Here is a 25,564-nt window from a genome sequence, read left to right on the forward strand (position 1 = left end):
ATTTGTTAGTATTCAACATTTACAAGCAGGTTGAATCTTTACTTGCTTTTTAATGGTCAAAAAAAGCAACAGTGGGAACCTCTGAACTCCTGAGTTAAGGAAAAGGTCTTTACAATTTTTTCTTGATCTGGTACTGTAACTACAACTGTAACTACAAAATGAGCTCTGATACAGGTCCAGGATTAAATGCTCCCATTAGACTTGCTGGATGCCCAGCCTGAGTACTTCATATGTATGCATCTTGCCTACCCAGACCATATCATTCTCTCTTGCTGCAGAGAAAAGCAGGCTACAAAACAGATAATCCCTGTGAAAAGGCAGTGCTATGGAGTGCAAATTAATCATACCAGATGTTACTGGCAGTATTTCTTATAGGTCATGAGTGGAAATTTATACAGTAATCTGCATTTAAATGGCAGATTTGAGAAGCAGAATGTATAGAAGGAGATGGACTTTAGGCCTTAAGTTATGGCACTGAGGCCTTTAGGAGAGTATTGAACTCTTCAATTCAAGACCATAAATTTGAATAAACACAACATTTTGGTGTGCATTTGAAGCTACATTATCAAACTAACCAAAGGCACATTGATGGGCAAACTCTGATGCATAGGGTTTGCTTGGGCGTGTTCCCGGGATATAGAAATGTGAGCATCTTCCACTTCAAAGCATTGTGACAATTAACTGTGGCTCTCCTTATAGTAGCTTCATTAAAATTAATTTTGTGCTTCTAGCTAAGGATTTTGTACATTCCTATTATACTTATTTGTTACCCTGGCCTCCTCTACCTGTTATGTATTGTCTTTTAGATTTGTTAGGTCCTTAGGGCAGCGACTGTCATTAATAGAGTTGGACAACTTTTTCAGCAAATTTTAAGTAAGAAAAATAAAAAATGCAAAAAAAGAAAGTTCTGGGTTCAAAACTGTTTTAAAAAAAATGGCTACTGCACCTGTGTAGTGAATGTTTTGTAGGGATTTACTATGCATAGTGTGTCTCCTAAATCACTGCTTCCCTGTCTAAAGGGTAGAATAGGTCTATAAAATATACCTCTCATTATACACTATAATTATAAAAATAATAAACTGGGATGATTCAAAGTAGCCTTTCTGGTGTTTTGAGTTAATGATATGAATTTTTAAAAAATATCCTATGTTCATATTTATTGAGAAGCTGAAATACTTCCAAAGGAAATTGCTCTTATCCCTGGGGTAATACTTATGTATTAAATTCATGGAAATTAAAAAAAAAAAAAAAGAAACAAGAACATTAATATGTGTAGGTTATAACACACCTATAAAAGTCAGAGAATTCAAAGTTAAACCTGATGCTCTATCTTTAACTACTATATTTTTGCTTCTGATTCTTTTAACACAATGGCAAGTTAAAGACAAATGTTCTGACCTGACTGAATTTTCCTGCCTTTTCTATTTTTCACTAGTACCTTCTCTTTTTAATTATTGTATTTTATGATTATTATTACTGCAAGGAAGTGTTTAACCTGTGAGATCTCCTCAAAATAAGAAATTGGAAGGAGCAGCAGAATGTTGAGTTCAGCAGTGCTTTGTTTGTCTTTCACATATAGAAAATTAAACATTTACAAAGAGAAATACATTCAAGGGCTGTTAGAAATTCCAAAGGAAAATAATTTGATTGGTGGAAATTTTCCACTTGGCCTCTCTCAAAGTCGTCTTAACACTTTTTTCGACAAATCCGTATTGAATGCTACATAGTAACTTTTGCAGCAGCTCAGAAATACTAAAGAGGACTTTTTAAAAACTGCTTTTGTTTTCAGCAATACAGTTCCAGTTTGTTCCAATCAATGGAACCCTGGGACTCATGGGAACATTTGACTCTTTGGAAACACACTGTTAGAAGCAAAGACTTCAAAATGTGGTGTTATATCACTACCAAAAGTAATTCTTGGACTTATTATGGACATCCTTGAACTTAAAATCAATTTAGTTCTTATTTTTTGTGAATTTCATGGTTTTATTTTTTGCCATTTGTGATGGCAATGAAGAATGTGGACAGACAAAATAGTCTAACTGATGCATAGTGGGTCACCAGGGTACAGAGTTTATAGTAATAAGGTGTCCTTTGCATAATTAAGGGTTTTCCTAGAGCAAACATAGGTGTGCATGTTTATCATTCTCTACACGTTGCTCTCGATTGTCTGCCAGAGTTAATTTAGACTTGAAAATTCTATTCATCAATATTTTCCCTCAGTGGAGCCCAGCCAGTGTGCTTTACCTTAATGTATTCTCAACATCTGCATTCCAATAATTTATTCATAGACTGAAATCTCTAATCTCAGTTTGGGGTGGAGAAATGTTTACTTGGTCACTTACACTCTGTTAATCTGGGACAGTGACAGGCAGGTCATACACAGCTGTTCTTTTTCATACAACTTTTTGAACAATGGATTGTTAGTCATTTTATCAAAGAGCTAAGGGTAGTAGTCTGTGTGGTTGTATTGAGAATCAGCTAATGGACAGAAAGTACCTGCTCCGACACATTAATTCCCTTCCCTGTCAGCCTGCATCATTGTAGTGTGTGCATGATGGGAAGCAAGGTCCCATCACACCATGGCACCTGCTGCTTTTCCATCTGCCGAACGCAATAGCTTCTTTGATTGCCCATTTTTCAGCCTAATGGCTTTATTTCTTTTCTCTTTGTAAAGTTTTTACATTTTTTATTGTTATTTTAATAGTCTTTTTTTTATTTTCTCCTCTCTGGTGGGCATGCTAAGAGGGATGATAAAAGAATAACATAAATAATATTCCAAATCTGTGCCCAAATTCAGATTGCCCCAAGTGTTCTGTTTCACAATTTAGTCTGATAAAGTTGTCATGGTGATAATGTCTCCTGAGAATAAAAGTGCCATGTGCCTGGCTGATTACAGGAAATAGCTCAGATGGAACACAAACTGGTAAATATTGAATCCATGGGCAATGATGCTGGCCATATTTTTTGTTTGTTTATTTATTTATTTTATTTTTCTGTAGCTCTGGTCAGTTTGATTATGGAAAGAGTGAGACACTTCACAGTTTGCTTTACATACACTAAGAATTATGGGTTTGATTTGTTTTCTTTTTTTCTTTCTTTAAATCCAGTGGAATAGATGTTGGCTGTGTTCCCTGAAGTGGCCTTTGAATTCTGTCTAAAGCTGTTGACTTGGCTGGATTAGTCAAAGTGGCAGATCATTATTACATATTGAACATCTGTCAAAAATATCACTTGCAATTAACAGATATATCCTCTGTAACTTGCTGTTTCAGATTTTGTATGTGGGAAGAACCTTTAAAATTCTGACATGCTGACTTCATTCATCTGAAATTTGAAGATAACAGCCATGCTTTTAAATAGATTTTTCTTCTAGTAAATAGAAAATGAAATAATGTCTTCCATATCCCATATGTTGATCATGTTAAAATCAAAGTATACTGGTGTAGGATTTTAAAAAAAGGGTTAAGATTGCACAATTATGTACTCAGGAGTGAGGAAATACCGGATATAAGGCTGTGTGTACAATATTACCTTAGTGCCATTGTGCAGACACAGTAGTCTTTAAATGCTACTTCTTAAATAATACAATGTAATAAAATACATTTTTATTCAGCCTAGATAAATGTGTAGCATCTTGCAATATTTTCTCCACTCTTGTATTGTTATTATTTTTTTTAATATCATAGAGAGGTAGGTTTTCTGCTTCCATTGAAAGTCAATGGGGATTAGATACCTGACTGCCATTTATGTCCATGAAAATCTTCTCCTTTAGGATTTGTGGCTAAGATTTTTCAAAGGTGCCTAAGTAAGTTAGCCACCTCTAACTCCCATTACTTTGGAACTCATTTTAGGTCTCTTTGAAAATCCCATGTAAAGTTCTTTAAGTTATTCAGCCACATACTGTAGAGCTTATTCAGCCACAATTAGTCAGCCAATAGCACAGCCTTTCTTGGGTGCAATTCAGAGGATGAAGAGGCGTTTAACTCCAAAGCTAATTTAAATGCTCGACATATGCCAGTGGATTATTTTTCATGATTGCTCAAGTTACAAAACATACTGCAAATCAAGTGTAAGAATGATTTGCTATGTTCTTTTAAAATAAGTTTAATTGACTTTTTTGGTCATGAAGAGTAGTAGACTATATCACAAGATGCTGTACATGTGTATCTAGAGTTACAAAAATATTGTATGGCGTTATGCTGTACTGTTTGCACAACAGTATTATCATGTAACTAGATTACTTTGGAAAGCACATGCACAAGGAAGCAAGTTTGCCACCAACTTAAAAAAAGCAGAAAATATTATTTGATTTTGTTTTTGTTTTGGGGGGTTTGTGTGTGTGTGCGTATGTATAATCATTCCACCTTAATATTTGTTTAACAGTTTTTTGGATGGAATTTTGTAAGGTATTTTAAGGAGGAAAAAATTGGAAAAATAAATTCCATACTTTGTATCTATTTGGACAGTTACCACTAAAACACCCTTTTTGCTCAGGCACTTTGAGGTCCTCGGAAGAGAGTGTGTCTCATGCACTTATTAAGAGCTGTTCAGCTTTTAACTTGCAAGATATTCAGTGAAAGAAGCAAGGATATTTTCAGAAAGTCCTAAGTAGAGCTGGGTGAATATTTTTCAGCTAATTGATTTTTGCCAAAGAATGCATTTTTTCAGGCCCCAAAACTAGTCAACAAATTTTGACAAATAATTAAGGTTGACTTTTTTTTTTTTTGAAAATCCAGATGTTTTGTTTTGACCATTCTGAAAAGTTTCATTTCAACTTCTTTATTCAAATCCGTGTTTTGATTTTTAATTTGAATATTTTTTAAAAATAACCCCACTTAAAGTGAAAAACACTTGGAACAGTCAAACCAAAAATGAAAAACTCGGGGAGGGCAATTCATCCTCAGTCAACCAAAACACTTGTTGAAATTTAGAATAAATACGTAAATAAAAGCAAGTTCAGTTTGAACTGAACTTTTTTTGGGGGGGGGGGGGAGAATGAAGGGAGTTGGATTTTTTTTCAGTTCATCACCCAATCTGAAAAATCCATTACTTGCTCATCTTTAGTCTTAAAAATTTCAGAGAAATTAACTATACTTACGTGCAAAATATGAATGTTCTTCGCAAAAAACCAAACAACTTCCTGTAAAGTATCCTGCTGATTGCACAGTTTAGATTTTGAGCAACACAGCTTTGTTAAATCAAAAACAACTAACATCGGGACACTTGAAAGCACCTCTATTCATTGAAGACTACTAACATGTCAAATCTTTACTTTCTACCCCAAACTGTTCCTGGTCTAGAGCTGTTCAAAAAAGGTGACGAGGTGTTTTTGTTTTATTTTTTTATAATGAATAAAATTTATTTTTTCTACTCTCCTTTGCCTCCAAAATGGCTGAACTCAAACTTTCCAAGGAAATCAATGTTCATCAGAGTAAAGCCCAGAAATTTTAGCTGGAGAGGTGAAAATGTCATGTGTTCATGGGGCACTGAAAACAGGAGGTTGGAATGGAGACTCTTGAACAAACTTACCTATACCCAAGGCCCTTTATATTGTGTATCTGTGTAAAATGGGTGCTTAATTCTCTCATATGTAATCTCTCTTTTGGCTCATAAATAACTGACTGGAGGCTTGAGGTTAGAGGTGCTACAGAGAGACAGGGTGTCAGGCAGTATCAAAGAAGCCGATGAAATTGGAAGCAGTAAGAGTAGGCTTTTGGAGGGTATATTTGTCCCACAAAAGCCTGTTCTGGCTGTAGAACAGGTGCTAACTCCAGCTGCTGATAAATAGGGACTTTTTTCTTACCTTACAAGTTCAATCCTACTAGAACCAAGCAATGCTGAATTCTATCTGCAACTGGGATGGTGCCTGTTCTGGACAGCTCCAAAATTCTGCAATACCATAGTCTGCTTGTTGCTTGTAATTTTGTTGACTTATCTGGAGTTAAGCCAAATCTCATTCCCATTTTTCATACTCTGTGGGTGAAATCCTTGCTCCAATGAAGTCAATGGCAAAACTCCCATTGACTTCAATAGGGCCAGGATTTCACCCTGTGTCTGTAAAAGACTGAATGAATTCATAATACTGAGCTACTGCAACAGGGGGGAAATGTATTGTTCCTGTAAGACATCAAGTGCTTATCAAAAATAAACCTGCAACTTATTATGAAGTCGGTGTGAAAGTCCCTGGCATTTCTCCATTTCTTATGGGAACTTGCAGTATATTTAGCTCCTTGACAAGGTTATACATTGCACCTAAAAAGAAAGGCAAAGGAAACACAGCACATTGCAGACAAAGCCTAGAATTATCTCTAATGGGTGAAAGACAGCTGTGACCCCTGGCACAGTACAATGATGGAGAGCTGTTGGTTTGACAGCTCCTTTCTGTGCTCTTTCAGACACAATGAGACAGATGAGAATGCCATTCTGCTTCCCTGGTCCCCATTCTGTAGGAATCAGTACAGCAGAGGAAGTGTCAAACTTGCTAAAAGCAGAATGAGACATTTTCAGGTGCAGTAGGTAACTTGGAGCATTTAAAGCAAAGTCTTAAGGGTTTGTAGTTTTTCTGAGCACCAGACAGAGACAACAAAAAGGGTGGGGGGGGGACTACATTTCTTCCGAGAATTGGTTCAGATATCTGAGTTCGCAGACCTTTTCTTTGTCTTGGAAAAGGTTTGTGCCATGGCTTAATCATAGTCTTCAGAGCAGCCTTCCACAGATTTGTTGTAGGGAGGGCAAAGGAAATGAGTGCGGGCGGGAGAGGAATAAGTCATTGAAGGGCCAAAGCCTGAGGATTGTGCAAATGCTGTAAAACTTGCAATAGTTTCTCCTCTAGTTCTTAACTTGATGGGTTGCCAGTGATTAGGGACCCCTGGTCCCTGCTACCTTTGGATGAATTCTGCTAGAGGCCCAAGTAACTATCATTGATGTGAGTAATGCTGAACAGTGCAATGGGCTATCTGAACAAACCCACCATGAAGAAACCATTCAGATTACTCTTTCACAAGGTCTGTGGCATAAAGTCAACACTACTTACCAGAGACGGAGCATGAACTAATTGCAAAAGCCATTCCATTGGATAATCAGCTTAGAAGTGTTATTGTTTAAGGTACTATAGATGCTGAACTCAGGGAACAAGTGTGTAGAGCACTGCGCAGATTAAAAAATGTGGATCTGCATCCACCAGGATTAACCCACATTCTGACCTGTGATTTGCTAGCAATCTTTTACCTGTGTCCACATCTGCACCTGCAGCAGCAAGCCATCTTACAAGACCTAACGGGGGTGTGTGTGTGAAGGGAGAAGTGGGGGGGCGCGGGGTCTTGCAGGGAAGAGGCAGTGCAAGGGTTGGGACTGGGGGTAAGGGACAGTGAGGGGTGGGGTCTCGAGGAGAAGGGGTGGGTTGGAGGAGGAGGCTGAGGTGGAAGGGCGTTGCATCGCATGTTGCTCCTCAGGCTCGCAAGCCATGGCACACAGCAGCAGCGGTACCTTTTGTGTCACAGTGGGGCAAAGGGATTGGGGGCCTGCTCCGATCCCTGTAACTCGGGGTGGGCCCTACTGCCCAGGAGCTGGCAGGCCAGGCCCAGGACTGGGAGCGTGGCCAGTGCTGCCAGGCCATGGTGGGAATACTGGTGCTGCATGAGGGGCCTGAGCTGCTGGACAGGAAGTAACGCGGCGAGTGGGTGCTGGACAGCTCTGACTCCAACCTGCTGCCCAGCCCCAGCCATTGGCTGCTGCTATTGGCTGCTGCTGCTGGCCCCAAGTGTGCTGTGCTCCTCAGGCTGCCCGAGCCAAATGCTGAGGACCAGGCGCCACCGGTGAGTAGAGCCCTGCATGGTTGTATCTGTATCCAATCCACTATCCACAAAAATGGTCCACAGATATGAAGTGGATATCCGCAGATTTGCATGGCTCTGCAAGTGTGTGTGTGGTTTATTTGTTTGGTTGTTTTTGTTTTTTTAAGGAAAAATAATGTGCAGTTAAATAAAGTCAAAAGTTGAAACATGGTGGGTTTGGGTTTTTTTGCTGATCTCTACTGCAGACCAGATCCGCACTAGGAAAAATTTAGTGTAGCTCCGTTGTAGTCAATTGATTTTATACCAGTTGACTTTAGCCAAGGATCTACTCCTGTATGATTTAAACCTCTTGTTCGTTATTATCAATTTGATAATAATGCTGACCTCCTTTGTAAATATGTTTTGAGATCTACTGATGGAAAGCGTTACATACGCGCTAGGTATTATTAGGATATTCCTCAATATCCAAATCACAGCATATTGTTCCCAGCAAGTTTCAAGTTTTGAGTCCCAGAGCAGATGTTCTTTCCTCCTAATGGTTCATTTTAATCTTCAGTGGGCATAGCATAGAAGTGTCCACCCTGGCCTCCTTGCATATAACCTCAACAGGAAAAGCATTATGAAAACTGCACTGATTAGGTACAACCTGAAATGACAGTAAGAGTTTTGCTTCATTATCAAAGCTGTGTGTGCTTGGAAAGACTATTTTCAAAATGTTCCCTGTCCAGGGCACTTGAAACAGGATGGGGCAATTTTGAAAAAGTTTGAAAAATGAGTCCTGATATTGCCAGGTGGATATCAGCTCTGTGAAAAGCGGAGCGTTTTTAGCTGGTAATTCACAAAACTTTGAAAAAGTCAAAAGAGGAACGGATACCTTTTTCCAAGTGCTGCAGATAGGTGTCTGGCAGAAAATCTTCACTTAGGAGCACAATCTAGGGGAGGCCACTCTGCAGCAAGAGCCGGGGAGGGTGGTGTTCTAAGATGAGGCCTAGGGGTCAGTCGTGTTTGTGAGCATATGCCCCCTGACCAAGACATGGCCCTTAAGCTCATCCCATCCCGCCCCGCATATAGACACACACAAACCTTATTTATGCTCCTGTCAAGAATAATCTGTTCATGGGGTTGCTGTAAACCAGAATGCTGAGGCCACATATGCTGTCTGTGCACCCATCTGCAGGCTATTTCACCTACTTCCAATACCATTCTGTCTTAGCCCCCAGACTTCTTTTTTCCTTTCACTGTGATTCTTTAAAGAGGAAAAAAAAGTCTGTTTGCAGTATTTTGGTGCTCAGTTCATGCCCTCTGCTCTTATTATTTCAGTCTGTCACATTGAGACATTAGAAGCTCGGGCTCAATTCACCGCCTCTCCCCCATCAAACCTCGTGTGTAGGATGAGACCACAGTGGAGTGCGATCTCATTCTGAGTGATTCCTTTCATGCCCATAGCTTCATTTGGCTCCTGCTCCCCATCATCAGTATGAATTTTTTTCACTTGTGTGGGTTTCAAAGTATTTTGTTTGTGGGATTTTTTTTTGTGTGTGTAAAGACTTGTTCTTCCTTTCCTGCCCAATGGGCATATTCAAGCATATGATGGTGATGACCTAACCTCCTGAGGATTGTGGCAGTAAATTTGGGATCCAGAAGTCTTTGATGGGCTTAGCTGTTTGGAGTTGTAAGCTGTGGCAAACAGTCCAGTGAACTCTATTCAATACACAGCACACGTGACTTATGTTATCACTCTCTGAATGGACTGATTAAAAATCCACATCATTTTACTAGGGCTGGATTGAGGCAGGATCTCTAGGATCCTGACTGGCCTTCTACTGATATAGCAGTAAGGCAAAGCAGGAGATATCCGGTGATTGCTGCTGACCAGTTACCTACTAAAGGAAATAAAGATTGAAGTCTTTAAACCATGATTAGAGGACTTTAGTAGCTCAGACATAGGTTAGGGGTTTGTTACAAGAGAAGGTGGGTGAGATTCTGTGGCCTGCATTGTGCAGGAAGTCAGACTAGATGATCATAATGGTCACTTCTGACCTTTAAAGTCTATGATTCTATGAACTCAGGAGCTGGGAAGATGAGAGCTTCCTGAGAGGCTTGGGAGTAATTGTCTAGGAGGGGTGGCCAAGAGTTGGGCAGAGAATCTGTCCAGATGTTCCAAAGTATGGGGAACTCGGCATTTTACTGGCTGCAGGCTATATTTATCCTCTCTTCACCCCTGTATTTCATAAATTTAAATAGTATGTAAATCCTCCAGTAAAAGCTGGTTTCCCAATGGGGCATAGTGAAGATGTCATTGAAGGAAGTGTTCTACATCCCTGTATTAATTCATTGTATTAACATAATGGATGTAAAAATAAAGTTTTAGTTCATAAAGGAAGCAATACTAAATACGAACATTCTCATTAAGCAGGTCGCTGTGGTGACAACTAAATCAGATTATTGTGGCAATATTATTCATAGCAAATCTCTCCTCCCTTGAATTGTTTAATTAATGCTCACTGAAGAAATACACTAAATGTTTGTCTGGGTGCATCCTCTACATTTAAAGGAGGAAAAATGTGAGTTTAAACATCAGGCACATGGAACCAGATATGCAGCTACTAAGGGAGAGATAACTTTTGTTATTGCACATATATTCTGGACTATGACTTTTAAGACACATCAGTTAAAGGCAAGCAGTATGGAACTTGGGCACCTCTCCAACAAACCTTGCATGCTTCAAAACAAACCATTTTTGAGTTGAGAGCCAAGTCTGACAATAGCAGCATATGTCAACAGTCAGCAAGCCCTGATCCTTCCTTGTTTGTGGTTTCTTTGGAAAGTACTAATACTGTATTCCTCTCAAACCCAAAGTCTGACCAGGGAGCATCATTGTGCTTGAGTTCTCTTCCGGAAGTTTGTTGATGTTTAAAGGGAGTTGGAGTGCTGAACTGTATTTGATTGGAGGTAGTTTAATGTACAGGCATGGTGCTACTGGGGGATGGGAGAGAACATTTGACCCCACCCAAACGATTTTCAAGGGCCCCCAAATTATTCTCAGAAAGGGCAAAATATATACAATATTTACAGTCTTCATTCTTTATATAAATTATAAATCACAGCCAAATACAGTGGCCACATTTTCTTTTTTTTAAACTCTGAAAAATCAAAGATTTTCCAACGGTCTAACTAGCCCCCTCCTGGAAGGTTGTTTTTTAATAAGTGCTGTCTAGGGATTCCAAAACACACACTCCCTCCAGGCCCCACAATAATGAGACCTTAGAACTGGCCCTGTTCACATATTAAACTCCACGTTTGTATCCAGGCTTTGAATTTTGAAGAGTACTCTGAAATGCCTGTACCATTGGAATTTAAAAGTGTTCACGTCCAATTACTCTCTCAAGTAGGAAGGTTTTCTTTCTTTCTTTTATCACTACAAAAGCTCTCTCTAATTAGGCTTAGGTGGTTTTGTTTGATCTCCGATCACACTCTTAGTTCCAAATGTTCCATAAATTGAGTGATATAAATGAAGCAAAGCCTGTATTAGTGCGTAATGTAACTTCCACTTGTTTATTTAACAAAGAAAAAAGTCTCCTGAAAGCATTCAGGTAACCCAGCCTTTAATTAAACGCACATACAAATGCAATATTTTACCAAATGGACCGGGTTTTAGACAAATCTTGATTCACTGCAGACAGTTATAATTGGCTATACCTTACTCTTAGCAGGTTTCAGAGTAGCAGATGTGTTAGTCTGTATTCGCAAAAAGAAAAGGAGTACTTGTGGACCTTAGAGACTAACACATTTATTTGAGCTGTAGCTCATGAAAGCTTATGCTCAAATAAATTTGTTAGTCTCTAAGGTGCCACAAGTACTCCTTTTCTCTTAGCATATAATCTTGGCTTCATTGAAGTCAATGGTCGTTTTACTATTGATTTCAATGGAGCTAGGATTTCATCCCCAAAGTTCTTCAGCACAGGTTCTTGAATTGTTCCATGAGAATTAAATGGCTAGAAAATAATTATTTTGGATACAAATTTCTGGGTTAACAACAGCAACTTTGCTCTGATAATTTGCTCCCAATATTCTTAATGTTGTTTTCTCTTATCACAAGAGGGTGCGAGAAATAATGGTACCCTTTTCACATAGTTTAGATTTACATATCAATAAATGACTACCTAGAGTCTAACCAGATCACTCATCAGATATTAGTAATAGGCAATCGGCAAACACTTTAGATGTTCTAGCAAGTCTAGAGACATTCACTATGATACATTGGGAACATAATTTACCAAACCATTAGCTGCAACTAAGGTTCCAACTCATTGAAATGCTACTTATGATACACTCCAGTGATGCTTGGAAAAACAGAAATGGTGCATGACTAAGTAGGTGAATACAAGGGTACTTTCCTTCCTTCAAAGGAAGCTGACATATACCTCACCACACTTTGTAAGGAATAAATAATACTTATTTTTTTACAACCGTCTGTGTATCACTTAAGACTAAGCAGACGTTACAGTGTATCCTTAAGTCAGCTGTTTCCACTTTGCGGGTAGTTTAAATCTTTTACTGACACAAATGTAAACCCAGTTTGACAACGGCAAGCCACTGAATCTGTTTAGTCTCTAGAATTAGTGTTTTATTTCAGAGAAAAGACAGTATTGCTAGGTGCACATGGCAGGCTTGTATAATTATCTGCATTTCTTCTCCATCCTTTGCACTCTCATATCAATCTAATCCATAGATCATGTGCCCATATGAACACTAATACGAACAGTCCCTCAGAAATTCAGTATCTGATTTTCATGCATAAATAGTACACTCCAGAAAAATTATGTTCAGGCTCCTTTGTAAAGTATATCATCCTGGAAAAAGAAACCACAATATATAACAAATAGGCCTAGTTTATCCTCTTTCAGTGGCACAATAAGGAAATCCTACTATCTAAATATCTACTATACAAATGTCTCTGTCTAACGAACAGCCTTTTCTCTCTAAACTCTTGGAGTCTTCTGCCTTTGAATAAAAGTTGAGTATTTGTTCAGGAAATTTTGGTTGAGAGCCTCATGATTCTTCAATGTACAACTGAGCATGGTATGCTAGACTTCTTTTGTTACATTGTGTTCTGTTACTGAGTTAAAAATCTAATTTGCATTCTCAGCTCAGATACCTAAGTGCTGCAGGTGGCATTGTTTCCAAATGTATTTCCTTTCAAAGTATAGTTTAAAAAATTGAAATAATGATGATAGCTGACAGCAAAATATAAATATGAGCTAAAAGGTTCTGAAAATGTCAGCTGACTCCCAATAGGGAAGTATGCCACATATAGAGAACCAAATCTTGTTGTTCTTCATCAATGAGGAATTTTGATTGATACACATAGTGTTTTGGTTTTGTTTTGAGGTCACACACGTGTAAATCAGGAGCAACTCCACTAAAGTTAATGTTTGAAGTCAATAGTGTTACAGCTGTGTAAAACTTTTGCAATCATTTCCCTAAGATAGATGGTTCTTGTCTTTCAAACTAGTTTTGAACATACATAACAGAAAAGAAGAGAGAATATAAATTCTCAATCTGCCACCAATTTGCAAAAATTATGCTTTTCAAAGGATGGGGCAGTATTGTCAGGATGAGTTTTATAGTGTTTCATGGATGTAGTCCTTGGGTAAATAAGAATAATGGGCAACACACCTACACTGTCAGTTTCACTTGTACGGTATACTCCTTAAATCCCGATTTGACATAGTTCTAGAAAAGGGATACGCATGCCAGGGTACTTCATTCCTTTCCTGTGGCCAAATTCATGGTAGAACTATTCTGCCTCCAGACACAGGTAATATCAGTCCACCAGGCCTCCATGACTCAAGAAGGAGAGGAGCTCTCCAGGGTAGGGCAGGGCTTAGGAGTAGGCCCAGTTTAAGACATAACCACTACTAAGCTTGTGGCTAGGGCACCAGCTCCTGGAGTCACATGATTATATTAAGTGATTTTTTTAAAAAATATATTTATTTTTCCTTTTTTAAAGTACTTTTTTTGCTGCACAGAAATGCTTGAAAAATGTGACCTGAGTGTAACCAAAGCAGCAATACAGGAGTCTGTAGATAGCCTGGAATGATTAGTTCAGAGAGGTGTGAATTGGCCAATGCATTTCAACAGGGTATTAACTGTTGTTCTAGGGAGGACCCACCAACACCATCCCAGCAGAGGTCTGTGTGTGGCAAGAGAGGAAGAGTGCAGTTGCACTTGACAAGGGCACCCCATGCTGCTTCCCCTACCTCTCTCTAGGGGGGGAGGGGGAGAGGTAAGGACTGTGGGTGGACCCATATAATGGGTATGCATAAAGCCTCAGATTGCTTTAATCCAGGTCTGTTTCAAAGGAATGGCCTGCATATTTCAGAGTGCAGGTCTCTCTAGCTCAGTGTTTCCCAACCTTTTCTGGTCCAAGGCACACTTACTTCAATCAAAGATTTCTGTGGCGCATCTCCCACACTGCACTAAAATTATTAAAACAAAACTTACTTTTAATGAGAAATTTGAGCTTGCCTTGGTACACAGAGCTATTTCAGCCAGGCAGGAAATGCTGACAGTGCAACTCTGAGCTCTTGCTCAACCGATCTCAGATGCTCGCTTTGTTTGTTTTTGATGCAAGTCAGGCTTGAAAACAATGCAACTTGCACAGATACGTTGTTGAAAATGATGTAACATGGTCTGAGATTACTGTATTTTCATCTGCCACTGTAAACCAGAGTGAGTCGAAAGTCATGTTGCCAAACTTAATTTTAAAAAGAGTAGCCTATCCTTAATGTGGCTAGTTGCTCTTGAGACATTATTGTACGATGCTATTGCAGAGGAAACTCAAGGATCCCAGACCCAGTTAAATCTTCAAAATAGGTTGAAGGAAAATATGAGTTGAATTTTTCTTCCAGGTTTTTCAAATGGTCAGAAATAACATTGACCAAAATACTGCTGGAAAGATCTGCCACATTTTCCGGGGGGACATTTCTATTGTGCCTTTCACTACTTTTTTTACATCAGAAGGCTAACTTAGATCTAAACCTATGTAGTTTATTCATGCAGGAGAGAAGATTCTCTTTTCTACCTTAGAGACTAACAAATGTATTTGGGCATAAACTTTCGTGGGCTAGAACCCACTTCATCAGATGTATGAAGTAAAAGATACGGGAGCAGATGTAAATACATAGACTGATTAAGTGGGTTCTAGCCCACGAAAGCTTATGCCCAAATACATTTGTTAGTCTCTAAGGTGCCACCCTGTTTTTATGACTCCCTGTTTTTTTTTGCTGATACAGACTAACACGGCTACCACTGAAATTTTTTCTACCTTGCATTTTCCTGTTCAGTTCACTGACAATATATATATATATTGGCCAGATAGGCAAGTTTTACACTCCATGCCACATGTGAGATCAAGTGCATATACGTACATTTCTCCAAGTTAAGAACATTTTAAACTCCTTTCTCAGCTTATGCAAATTGTATGCAGCTTTTTTGCCTTCGCTACAAGCTCAGCAACCAAGCTGCTTGCTTTCAGTAGTTTATCAGAAACTGTTACACAGCCTTTCATCATTTGCACTTATTTTTCATTTTGATCCTTCAAATGCTCAAAAATGTTTTTGCCCCTGTTGGCAAGGGATGGATGTTTGCTTGTAACATCTTGTGTTATGTTGTTTTAACTTACTTGGCAATATAGCATGATTTCAGAGATTCTCCCTATACACAAGACATTGTCAAAGAGAGTAAGGTGGTTCACCTATAAATGAAAATCCAAATTGCAAATAACACTCACAGTAGCTTTGGATCACAACTTTGACTTCCTTATGTTACTATTCAGCTTCATCACTGAAAGTAGAGGTGAAGGCACCAGAATCTCCCTTCTTCAAATATTTGTCCATTTTCAAGTGTTCAATTCAAAATTCACCACCAGCAAGTTTAAAAAAGTATGGATTGGATAAATGGACTATAAGGTGGATGGAATGCTGGCTAGATCGTCATACTTTTTTAATCTATTCCCCATGTTAAGTAGCCTAACACCTTCTTGTCAACTGTCTAAATGGGCCATCTTGATTATTACTACAAAAGTTTTTTTTTCTCCTGCTGATAATAGCTTAATTAATTAGCCTCTTAGTTGGTATGGCTACTTCCACCTTTTCATGTTCTCTGTATGTGTATATATAGATATCTTCTTACTATATGTTCCATTCTATGCATCTGATGAAGTGGGATATTGCTCATGAAAGCTTATGCTAAAATAAATTTGTTAGTCTCTAAGGTGCCACAAGTACTCCTGTTCTTTTTGAGGATACAGACTAACACAGCTGCTTCTCTGAAACCTATGATTCTTCTGTGAGTCACTGTAACTTAACAGTTGATAAGAAAACACAGCTATCATGTGACACCATGCAAATACTTAGGAAGGAACAATCAGTTGCACATATACAAAATGGGAAATCACTGCCTAGGAAGGAGTACTGTGGAAAGTGATCTGGGGGTCATAGTGGACCACAAGCTAAATATGAGTCAATAGTGTAACACTGTTGCAAAAAAAGCGAACATCATTCTGGGATGTGTTAGCAGGAGTGTTGTAAGCAAGACATGAGAAGTCATTCTTCCACTCTACTCCATGCTGATTAGGCCTCAAATGGAGTATTGTGTCCAGTTCTGGTCATCACATTTCAGGAAAGATGTGGACAACTTGGAGAAAGTCCAGAGTAGAGCAACAAAAATAATTAAAGGTCTAGAAAACATGACCTGTGAGGGAAGATTGAAAAAATTGGGTTTGTTTAGTTTGGAAAAGAGAAGACTGAGAGGGGACAGTTTTCAAGTACATAAAAGGTTGTTACAAGGAGGAGGGAGAAAAATTGTTCTTAACCTCTGAGGATAGGACATGAAGCAATGGGCTTAAATTGCAGCAATAGAGGTTTAGGTTGGACATTAGGAAAATCTTCCTAACTGTCAGGGTGGTTAAGCATTGAAATAGATTGCCTAGAGAGGTTGTGGAATCTCCATCATTGGGGATTTTTAAGAGCATGTTAGACAAATACGTGTCAGGGATATTCTAGATCAGCAATGTTCTCAAAGTTTAGCAACCCAAGGACCCCCATTTTGATTTAAAATTTGTCATGGACCCCCAAGATGGCTTCTAATTTTCCCTGGGGGTACTCAATCCCTGCTCAGCCCCAGTCCCTGTCCCCACTCAACCCCTTCCCCGAAGGGCACACCCCCACCCCGCCTCTTCCCACCCCCTGCTCCATCCTGCCCCTCCTCTTCCCTGCCTCTTTCCACCCTCCCCCGAGTGTACCCCATCCCCGCTATTCCCCCTCCCTCCCAGCGCCTCCTGCATGCTGCTGAACAGCTGTTTTGTGGTGTGCAGGAGGCACTGAGAGGGAGGGGGAGGAGTTGATTAGCTGGGCCGGTGGCCCTGGACATGGCGCATGGACCCCCTGGAGTACCCTCCTGGACCCCCTGGGGTCCACGGACCCCACTTTGAGAACTGCTGGTCTAGATGATACTTAGTCCTGCCTTGAGTGCAGGGGACTGGACTAGATGATCTCTTGAGGGCCCTTCCAGTCCTATGATTTTATAAAAGGTCATTTGAGTGTATTGTAACATCCGTCTCACACACGTACACCCAAAGAGCAACAGCACAAAATGCAAGTTTATGACACTAATTAAAATAAATGAGAATTATTTTTCTCCTCATAAGTGACTTTTCCAAAATTCCGTGGCACACCAGTTCATGGTTGATGGCACATCAGTGTGCCATGACACACCAGTTGAGAAACACTGTTTTAGCTGCCTGCAACCTATACACTTTCCACTGCTGGGTCCTCTTTTCTCCATTGGGAATAATCACTGCTGGCATCTGTGTCAGAGGTGTCACAGGTTGCTTGAATATGAGCACAAATGAATATTGCTTTGCCATTAGTAATTTGAGAGAATTTGGGGAGAATTTTCTCTCCTGAAGCTTATCTTTATTGGGTCTATCAAGGTGAGATAGCTGAAACCTGGAAATCCTATTTCACAGGAAATTCTGAAACTTTGTGATTTTATTATTGTTGTTGTTCTGAATTGGAATAAAAAAAATTCAGTTTCCCATGGAATGAAATATTGAAATTCTGTTTTGGTAAAATTTAAAGGAAATCATATCAACTGTATCAAAACATTTCATTATGATAGATCAAAATATTTTTGTTTTGACTTTTGACTTTTTTGTATTATAATTTGTAATTATATTGTAAAATACATTGACCAATATATTATGTCATAATATAATAGTTTAAGCATTTCAATTATATTTATATTATAAGTTGTAATATAACAAAAGTCAACTGGTTTGACATCAAAATGAAGTGCTTTGAGAAGGTAAAAACAAAACTTTTGAGCTTATCAAAATCTTTTCAATTAATTTTTCAATAAAAATTTTGATGAAATTGACATGTTCCTAGAGAACATTTTAGTTGGTCAAATCTGCATTTTTTGATGAAAGAATATTTGATCAGAAAAATTTTGATCAGCTCTACTCATTGAAATGCACATGTGGCTCCCAGTGGTCTTGCAACATGTGCTGGCCCCAAGTATACTGAAGTCCAGGGATGTTCCTGTTTAATGTGTCATTCCAGGTAATACCACTTGGGGAAATCCCTCCCTGAAGCGACCCTTTCAAATCTCGAGGTTATCCAACAATCAAGTTACTGGTGCAGACTTCCAAATACTCCTGGTTTAGATCATACTGTTTAGATTTTTTTTTTTTGGTTCAGTCCAGTTCTAGGTTAAATTTGTGCTCTGAAATCTTTCTTAAGATGAAGTTAAGACTGTACCACATATTTGTTGTTTGAGTGAATGCTAATATCCAAAGATATTAGGCCCCAATCCAATAAATCACTTAAGCACATTTGTAACTTTATGCATTTCAGAAGTTCCACTAAAATTTAAGGTATTACTCAGATGCTTAAAGTTACACACGTGCTTAGTGATTTGCTGCATCAGGGCTATCATGGAGCGTCTACCCCACACGGGCATATAAAGACTTAATAGAGGCTGCACAGGAAAGCAGCCAGTAGGAGAGAGGCTGTGATGAGCAGCCAATCCAGGCCCATCAGGCCCATATAAGGAGAGCCGCAGGGCAGAACAGGGTCAGTAGCTGCCTGGAGCTCCAGGAAAGATTGTGTTCCTAGCAAGAGGAAGGAGTACCAGTACCTTAGACAGAGCAGTGCCTGAAGGCCCTGAGGTGAGGGCAAAGCAGGTGCGGATGGCCAGGGGAAGAGGCCCAGGGAAGCATAGCAGTCACAAGGGGAGTTAAGGAGACACCGCACGAGAGTGCCATCGACAGGGTTCCTGGGCCGGGATCCAGAGTAGTGGGTGGGCGGGCCCGGTTCCTCCCATTCATCGCTGGGGAAGTGGCTGGACAGTTGGACTGCAATACTAACTTCTGGAGGGGGGGAGTACAGATGGTGACATGACTGGAGGGCCATGTCATGAAGAGGATGCCGTGTTTCCTGGAGTGATGTGGGTCAGAGAGCAGATGTGATGGCGGGCAAGACACAATCGGGAGTGGTCATACCAACCTGCAGAGTTAATCCCCAAGATGGCGAGCAGGAGGCGCTAGCATGGCGAGTCACACCCCGTCACAAGGGTCTTATAATTAAAGCAGCACTTCTTAAACAAGGCACTTCCCACTACTTTAACTCTGTTGCCACAGGGATACAATCTATTGTTGTTTTTTGTATGGAGAATATTGAAAATGTTTACAACGAAGTATTGATTTTTATCATTTTTCATACATACACATCTCTGGGTTACTATGTGTGGTGATTTGTTATGACGCTGACTTTTGTTCTTGTCATGTAAGTGCTCTAACAGCATGATCTGGTCAAATGAGGTTTCTATATGGAGACTCTCTTGCTTTTTGTTTCACAGCCTTTGAATAATTAGCTGCCACATGGAATCATACAGCATGTATGAATGAATGCAACACTTTGTGTGATCCAGCCCTCAAAGAAGAGTGGACAATGATTTTCTTCAATGTGCTATTTGTCCAGTCAGGAGTTCAGACGTGTACTATATATGACAGTAAAAGAGGCTTATAACCCAAGCACAGTACAATTAAATTTAAGGCATTCTAGTTTTTTTAAGGTAACTGATTAAACTACAACTGTTTGTTATGCATAGATTAGGTAGTGTGTTTGGTTATATTTTCCAGGGCCTTCCTGTGAGGCAGAGTTAAGGGAGTTTGGATGCCTTGTCTGAGAAGACGACTGGGTGAGACGTGGGCACGGAGTGGGAGGAAGATACCGATGGATATTGCTTTCATTCCCAAGGACCTTCTCTGATCTGCGGCACTGGAAAACCTACAGCAAGCCATAAGACGCTCACAGCCCCTTCCCATGAACCTTTTGTTGGAACAATATCCTTATTTCCATTGACAAACCTTCCTAGAGATCAGGTTCTGCATTATGTCTATCTCTGAAAGGGAAAAAGGTGTAGATTTCCTTCTTTTTTTTTTAATGAAAGTGTATGTCCTGCTATACTGAGCTTTCCAGAATCACTGATCCATAACTATGTTCCAGATTCAAAAGTTAATACCTGTTGAAATTAGACTTTAATCAACTAAAGTATGATACCATGCACTGGATCTCAACCAGGGAACTGAGTAAACAAAGTCTAATTTCTGTTCTGCTTTCTATTTCTCTGGTCCAAAGTAGTAAAAAGTACAAGCAGAGACTTTCTGAACTCTAAAAATACCTCTATTCCATAATTCAGTGACACCCCTTCCCCAACCAGTTCAAATGTTGTAGAAAATATCTACAGAGGCCTCAGATCTAACTTACCACTGTTGAGGCTGATATACTTTACCCTGTGGGTTTTAGAGGAAACATAAAACAGGCTTATAAAACTCATTTGCAACTCTTTTTGCTCCATAAAAAAGAAACCATACACCACTGAAGCTACACAACAACATCAAAGTAACGGGCCAGAGTAAAGCATGCAAAAGGGAATGACACATAAGAGATAAATCCTTATAATTTGATGGCTGGCTTTGTTTTACGATTTTGTAACTTATTTATCAGGAAAAAACAGAGGAATTTCAAAACAACTATTCTGGGCACCTCTCCAGCATTAAGTGCACCTTTTTATGCCTTAAACTTAATTATTGTTCATGTTTGTTCTCTAATCATTCATTATTTGTAGATGCCACAAAACTATCCACGAAGAGCTGGCAGAACAAACATTAGTCCCCTTAGATTTCTTTTATTATTGTTATTATTATTATTATTATTATTATTAACCAGATGCTGTAAAGTTTGTATAGAGTAATTCTGTGAACTCAGCAAAGTGGGGGGAGAAAGGGCAGCGGTTTGTGAATTTAAAAATTTTTGGCAACATTAAAAATCAGTCATCTTTATTTTTTAAAGTACCTTTCTTTATGTTATCCCTGTCTTCTTGCCCTGTGTTACTATCAGGATAAATCTGTTAAAATATGGGCTGAATCAGTGTGAATCTACTACACTGTGGGATGCTACTGGGCCTTTTAAAATTAATATTTTAAACAAAGATTCATCTCTGTCACTTTAGGGGTATAAGTACCTTTGTCCATATAAGGTTGACTTGCCTGTTGCTAGAGCCTCACCTTGAGAATTTCAGCATTTGATTAATTCTTAATAGAGGGCAGATATGATTATAAGCTAGATCAAGAGAGTTTCAGTGAAGAATGCTGGCAGTAGTCATTATGCTTTTCAATTCAGAATCGGTGAGCTTTTGTAGTCTAAGCAAAAGCCTGAGTCACTCACATTTTTTATAAACATAAATCTAAGAAAGTTTTGTTAGATTTATGGCTTGATATGTGTGTAAACAAATAGCTCAGATAGGTCCCTGTGGATCCATAATATTTAAAAATACTTAAACATAAAAATCTATACAGCAGATCTTTCTGGTGCTATCATACAGCAGTGTCATTATTTAAGAAAGAACTCATGGCACCGCTCACTTAAACTATTTAGAGCCCGGATCTGTGGAGGCTGAAACTCTTGATACTGGTCCTCAGAGAGCTGGCTGGTTGCCTGGTGATAGCTCCCTTTTTTATTTCCTCTTGCTTCTATGGGCATCTGGGATCGGCCTCCTGAACTGTAGAAGCTTCGAGACACACCAGCCTAGTTACATCTATTAAGGGTTATTGCTATATAATGGTTCCTGCTACACATAAAGTGGGAAGAGAGGGAACAGGAAGTATTGCAGGGATCAAGGCCACTGGTGTGACTGGAGCTGAGAGGTACCAACAGGATAGGAATCTCCAGGAGGAGAAAAGAGACGGGAATGAGGCATCTTAGCAGTATATCCAAGAGAGCGGAACCAAGCATATGCATGCAAGAGAAGACTAAGGCCTGGTCTACACTACGAGTTTAAGTTGGATTTAGCAGCATTACATCGAATTAACCCTGCACCCATCCACACAACAAAGCCATTTTTTCGACATAAAGGGCTCTTAAAACCGATTTCTGTACTCCTCCCCAACGAGGGGATTAGTGCTGAAATTGACATCGCCATTTCGAATTAGGGCTAGTGTGGATGCAATTCAAAGGTATTGGCCTCTGGGAGCTATCCCACTGTGCACCATTGTGGCCGCTCTGGACAGCACTTTGAACTCGGTTGCACTGGCAGGTGTACAGGAAAAGCCCTGGGAACTTTTGAATCTCATTTCCTGTTTGGCCAGGCGAGCTCATCAGCACAGGTGACCATGCAGTCCCAGAATTGAAAAAGAGCTCCAGCATGGGCCGAATGGGAGGTACTGGATCTGATCGCTGTATGAGGAGAGGAATCTGTGCTATCAGAACTACGTTCCAAAAGACGAAATGCCAAAATATTTCAAAAGATCTCCGAGGCCGTGAGGGACAGAGGCTACAGCAGGGGTGCAACACAGTGCTGCATGAAACTTAAGGAGCTCAGACAAGTGTACCAGAAAACCAAAAAATCAAACAGATGCTCCGGGACAGAGCCCCAGACATGCTGCTTCTAGGCTGAGCTGCATGCAATGTTGGGGGGGCCGCCACCACTACCCCACCCCTGTCCATGGACTCCAATGATGGGGTACTCTCCATCATGCCTGAGGATTTTGCAGCTGGGGAAGATGAGGAGGAGGAGGATGAGCTTGAGGAGAGCATACAGCACACCGTTCTCCCCGACAGCCAGGATCTTTTTATCACCCTGACTGAAATATCTCCCAACCCAACAAAGCAGGAGAAGGGACCTTTGGTGAGTGTACCTTTTAAAATATAATACATGTTATAAAAGCAAGCATTTTTTAATGATTTTTTAATGATTAAGTAGCCCTGAGGCCTTAGGATGCATTCGTGGCCAGTACAGCTACTGGAAAAGTCTGTTAATGTGTCTGGGGATAGAGGGGAAATCTTCCAGCCTTTGCAGAAGGTTTCTGTGGAAAGCAGCCTTATTTCGTCCTCCATAGTAGGACACTTTACCACGCCATGCTAGTAGCAAGTAATCTGGTATCATTGCATGACAAAGCCTGGCAGCGTATGGTCCCGGTGTTTGCTGGTATTGAAGCAACATCCGTTCTTTATCTCTCTGTGTTATCCTCAGGAGAGTGATATTGTTCATGGTAACCTGGTTGAAATAGAGGAATTTAATTAAGGGGACATTCAGAGATGGCTGTTCCTACTGGGCTGTTTGCCTGTGGCTGAAGAGAAATCCTCCCCGCAGTTAGCCACGCGGTGGAAGGGGGGCATTGGCACTAAGCTGTTCGCGTTTGGCTAGCAGGGATCTTCCCTGATACCAGCGATGTGGTGGGGTAAGGGGTAAAGCGATCATCCCAGAGAATTGGAAGGGGGAGGGGTTAGTTTGGTTTCTGCTGCTGCACGTTAACAGGAAAACCGGAGCACTAAATGGACAACTCAACGTGCTTTGCTTGGTATGGGAGAGGAGGGCGCTGCTGTTATGAAGGTTGCAGAAGCTGAAAGACTGTGGCTTACCATGGCTGCCTGCAAGCCGAATTCTGTTGCCCGGCCCTGCATGTGTGATCTCTAACACCAAAGCCGCAGGCATTCAATACAAGATGCAAAATGCGACCTTGTACCAAAATCACATGTGCTATGTAATGTGAATATTGTTGTTCACTGTAAAAGAGTATAGTCATTGTTCTGTAAAATGTATCTTTTTAAATACTTCACTCCCTTTTTTCCTCCAGCAGCTGCATATGTTTCAAGCCTCCCTCCTCCGTCCCAAAGGCTATCTCAGATAAGGCGGCGAAAAAAATGCACACGCAATGAAATGTTCTCTGAGCTCATGCAGTCATCCGGCGCTGACAGAGCTCAGCAGAATGTGTGGAGGGACACAATAGCAGAGTACAGGAAAGTGGCCGATGAACGTGAGGAGAGGTGGCGGCAGGAAGATCAGAGGAGGCATGAGGCAACTCTGGGGCTGCTGCGGGATAAAACGGACATGCTCCAGTGTCTGGTGGAGGTTCATGAATGGCAAGAGGATCACAGACTGCCACTGCAGCCCCTGTTTAACTGCCCTCCCTCCTCCCCAAGTTCCATAGCCTCCTCACCCAGATGCCCAAGAACACGGGGGTGGGGAGGCTCCGGGCACCCAACCACTCCACCCCAGTGGACAGCCCAAGCAACAGAAAGCTGTCATTCAACAAGTTTTAAAGTGGCCTTTTCCTTCCCTCCTCCCACACCCCATCCGGGCTATCTTGTGAGTTATATTTTTATAATCAATTAATAAAGAATACATGTTTTTTAAATGATAGTGACTTTATTTCCTTTGCAAGCAAGCTGTGATCGAAGGGCGGGTGGCTTACAGGGAATTTAGAGGCAACCAAGGGGGTGGGTTTTCATCAAGGAGAAACAAACAGAAGTGTCACACGGTACCCTGGCCAGTCATGAAACTGGTTTTCAAAGCTTCTCTGATGCGCAGCGCTTCCTGCTGTGCTCTTCTAACTGCCCTGGTGTCTGGCTGCATGTATTCAGCAGCGAGGCAATTTGCCTCAACCTCCCACCCCGCCATAAACGTCTCCCGCTTACTCTCACAGAGATTGTGGAGCACACAGCAAGCAGCAATAACAATGGGAATATTGGTTTCACTGATGTCTGAGTGAGTCAGTAAACTGTGCCAGCTACTCTTTAAACGTCCAAATGCACACTCTATCACCATTCTGCACTTGCTCAGCCTATAGTTGAACAGCTCCTTACTACTGTCCAGGGTGCCTGTGTACGGCTTCATGAGCCAAGGCATTAAGGGGTAGGCTGGGTCCCCAAGGATAACTATATGCATTTCAACATCCCCAACAGTTATATTCTGGTCTGGGAAGTAAATCCCTTCCTGCAGCCATTTAAACAGACCAGAGTTCCTGAAAATGTGAGCGATGAACCTTTCCCGGCCATCCCACATGGATGTTGGTGAAACGTCCCTTGTGATCCACCAGTGCTTGCAGCACCATTGAAAAGTACCCCTGGCAGTTTATGTACTGGCTGTCCTGGTGGTCCAGTCCCAAGATAGGGATATGCATTTCGTCTATAGCCCCACAACAGTTAGGGAATCCGATTGCAGCAAAGCTATCTAGTATGACCTGCACATTTCCCAGAGTCACTACCTTTGATAGCAGCGGCTCAATGATTGTGTTGACTACTTGCATCACAGCAACCCCCACAGTAGATTTGCCCACTCCAAATTGATTCCCGACTGACCGGTAGCTGTGGTGTCACTCTGACAATGACTGATCACTTTTTTAGGAGACTGTTTTCGTG

General features: G+C 40.5%; 1 long non-coding RNA gene across 3 annotated transcripts in view; it reads left to right on the plus strand.

Moving 5' to 3' along the window:
- LOC119862657 overlaps nucleotides 1-21,175 on the plus strand; it is a 210,720-nt gene extending 189,545 nt beyond the window's left edge. For all 3 annotated transcript variants that reach the window (XR_006274763.1, XR_005295315.1, XR_006274764.1), the window contains one exon: nucleotides 20,005-21,175. This is a non-coding gene — a long non-coding RNA (uncharacterized LOC119862657). The remainder of the gene's footprint in view (nucleotides 1-20,004) is intronic.
- The last annotated feature ends 4,389 nt before the right edge of the window (nucleotides 21,176-25,564 follow it).

Source organism: Dermochelys coriacea, chromosome 10 (genome assembly GCF_009764565.3).
Source record: "Dermochelys coriacea isolate rDerCor1 chromosome 10, rDerCor1.pri.v4, whole genome shotgun sequence".
NCBI lineage: Eukaryota > Metazoa > Chordata > Testudines > Dermochelyidae > Dermochelys > Dermochelys coriacea.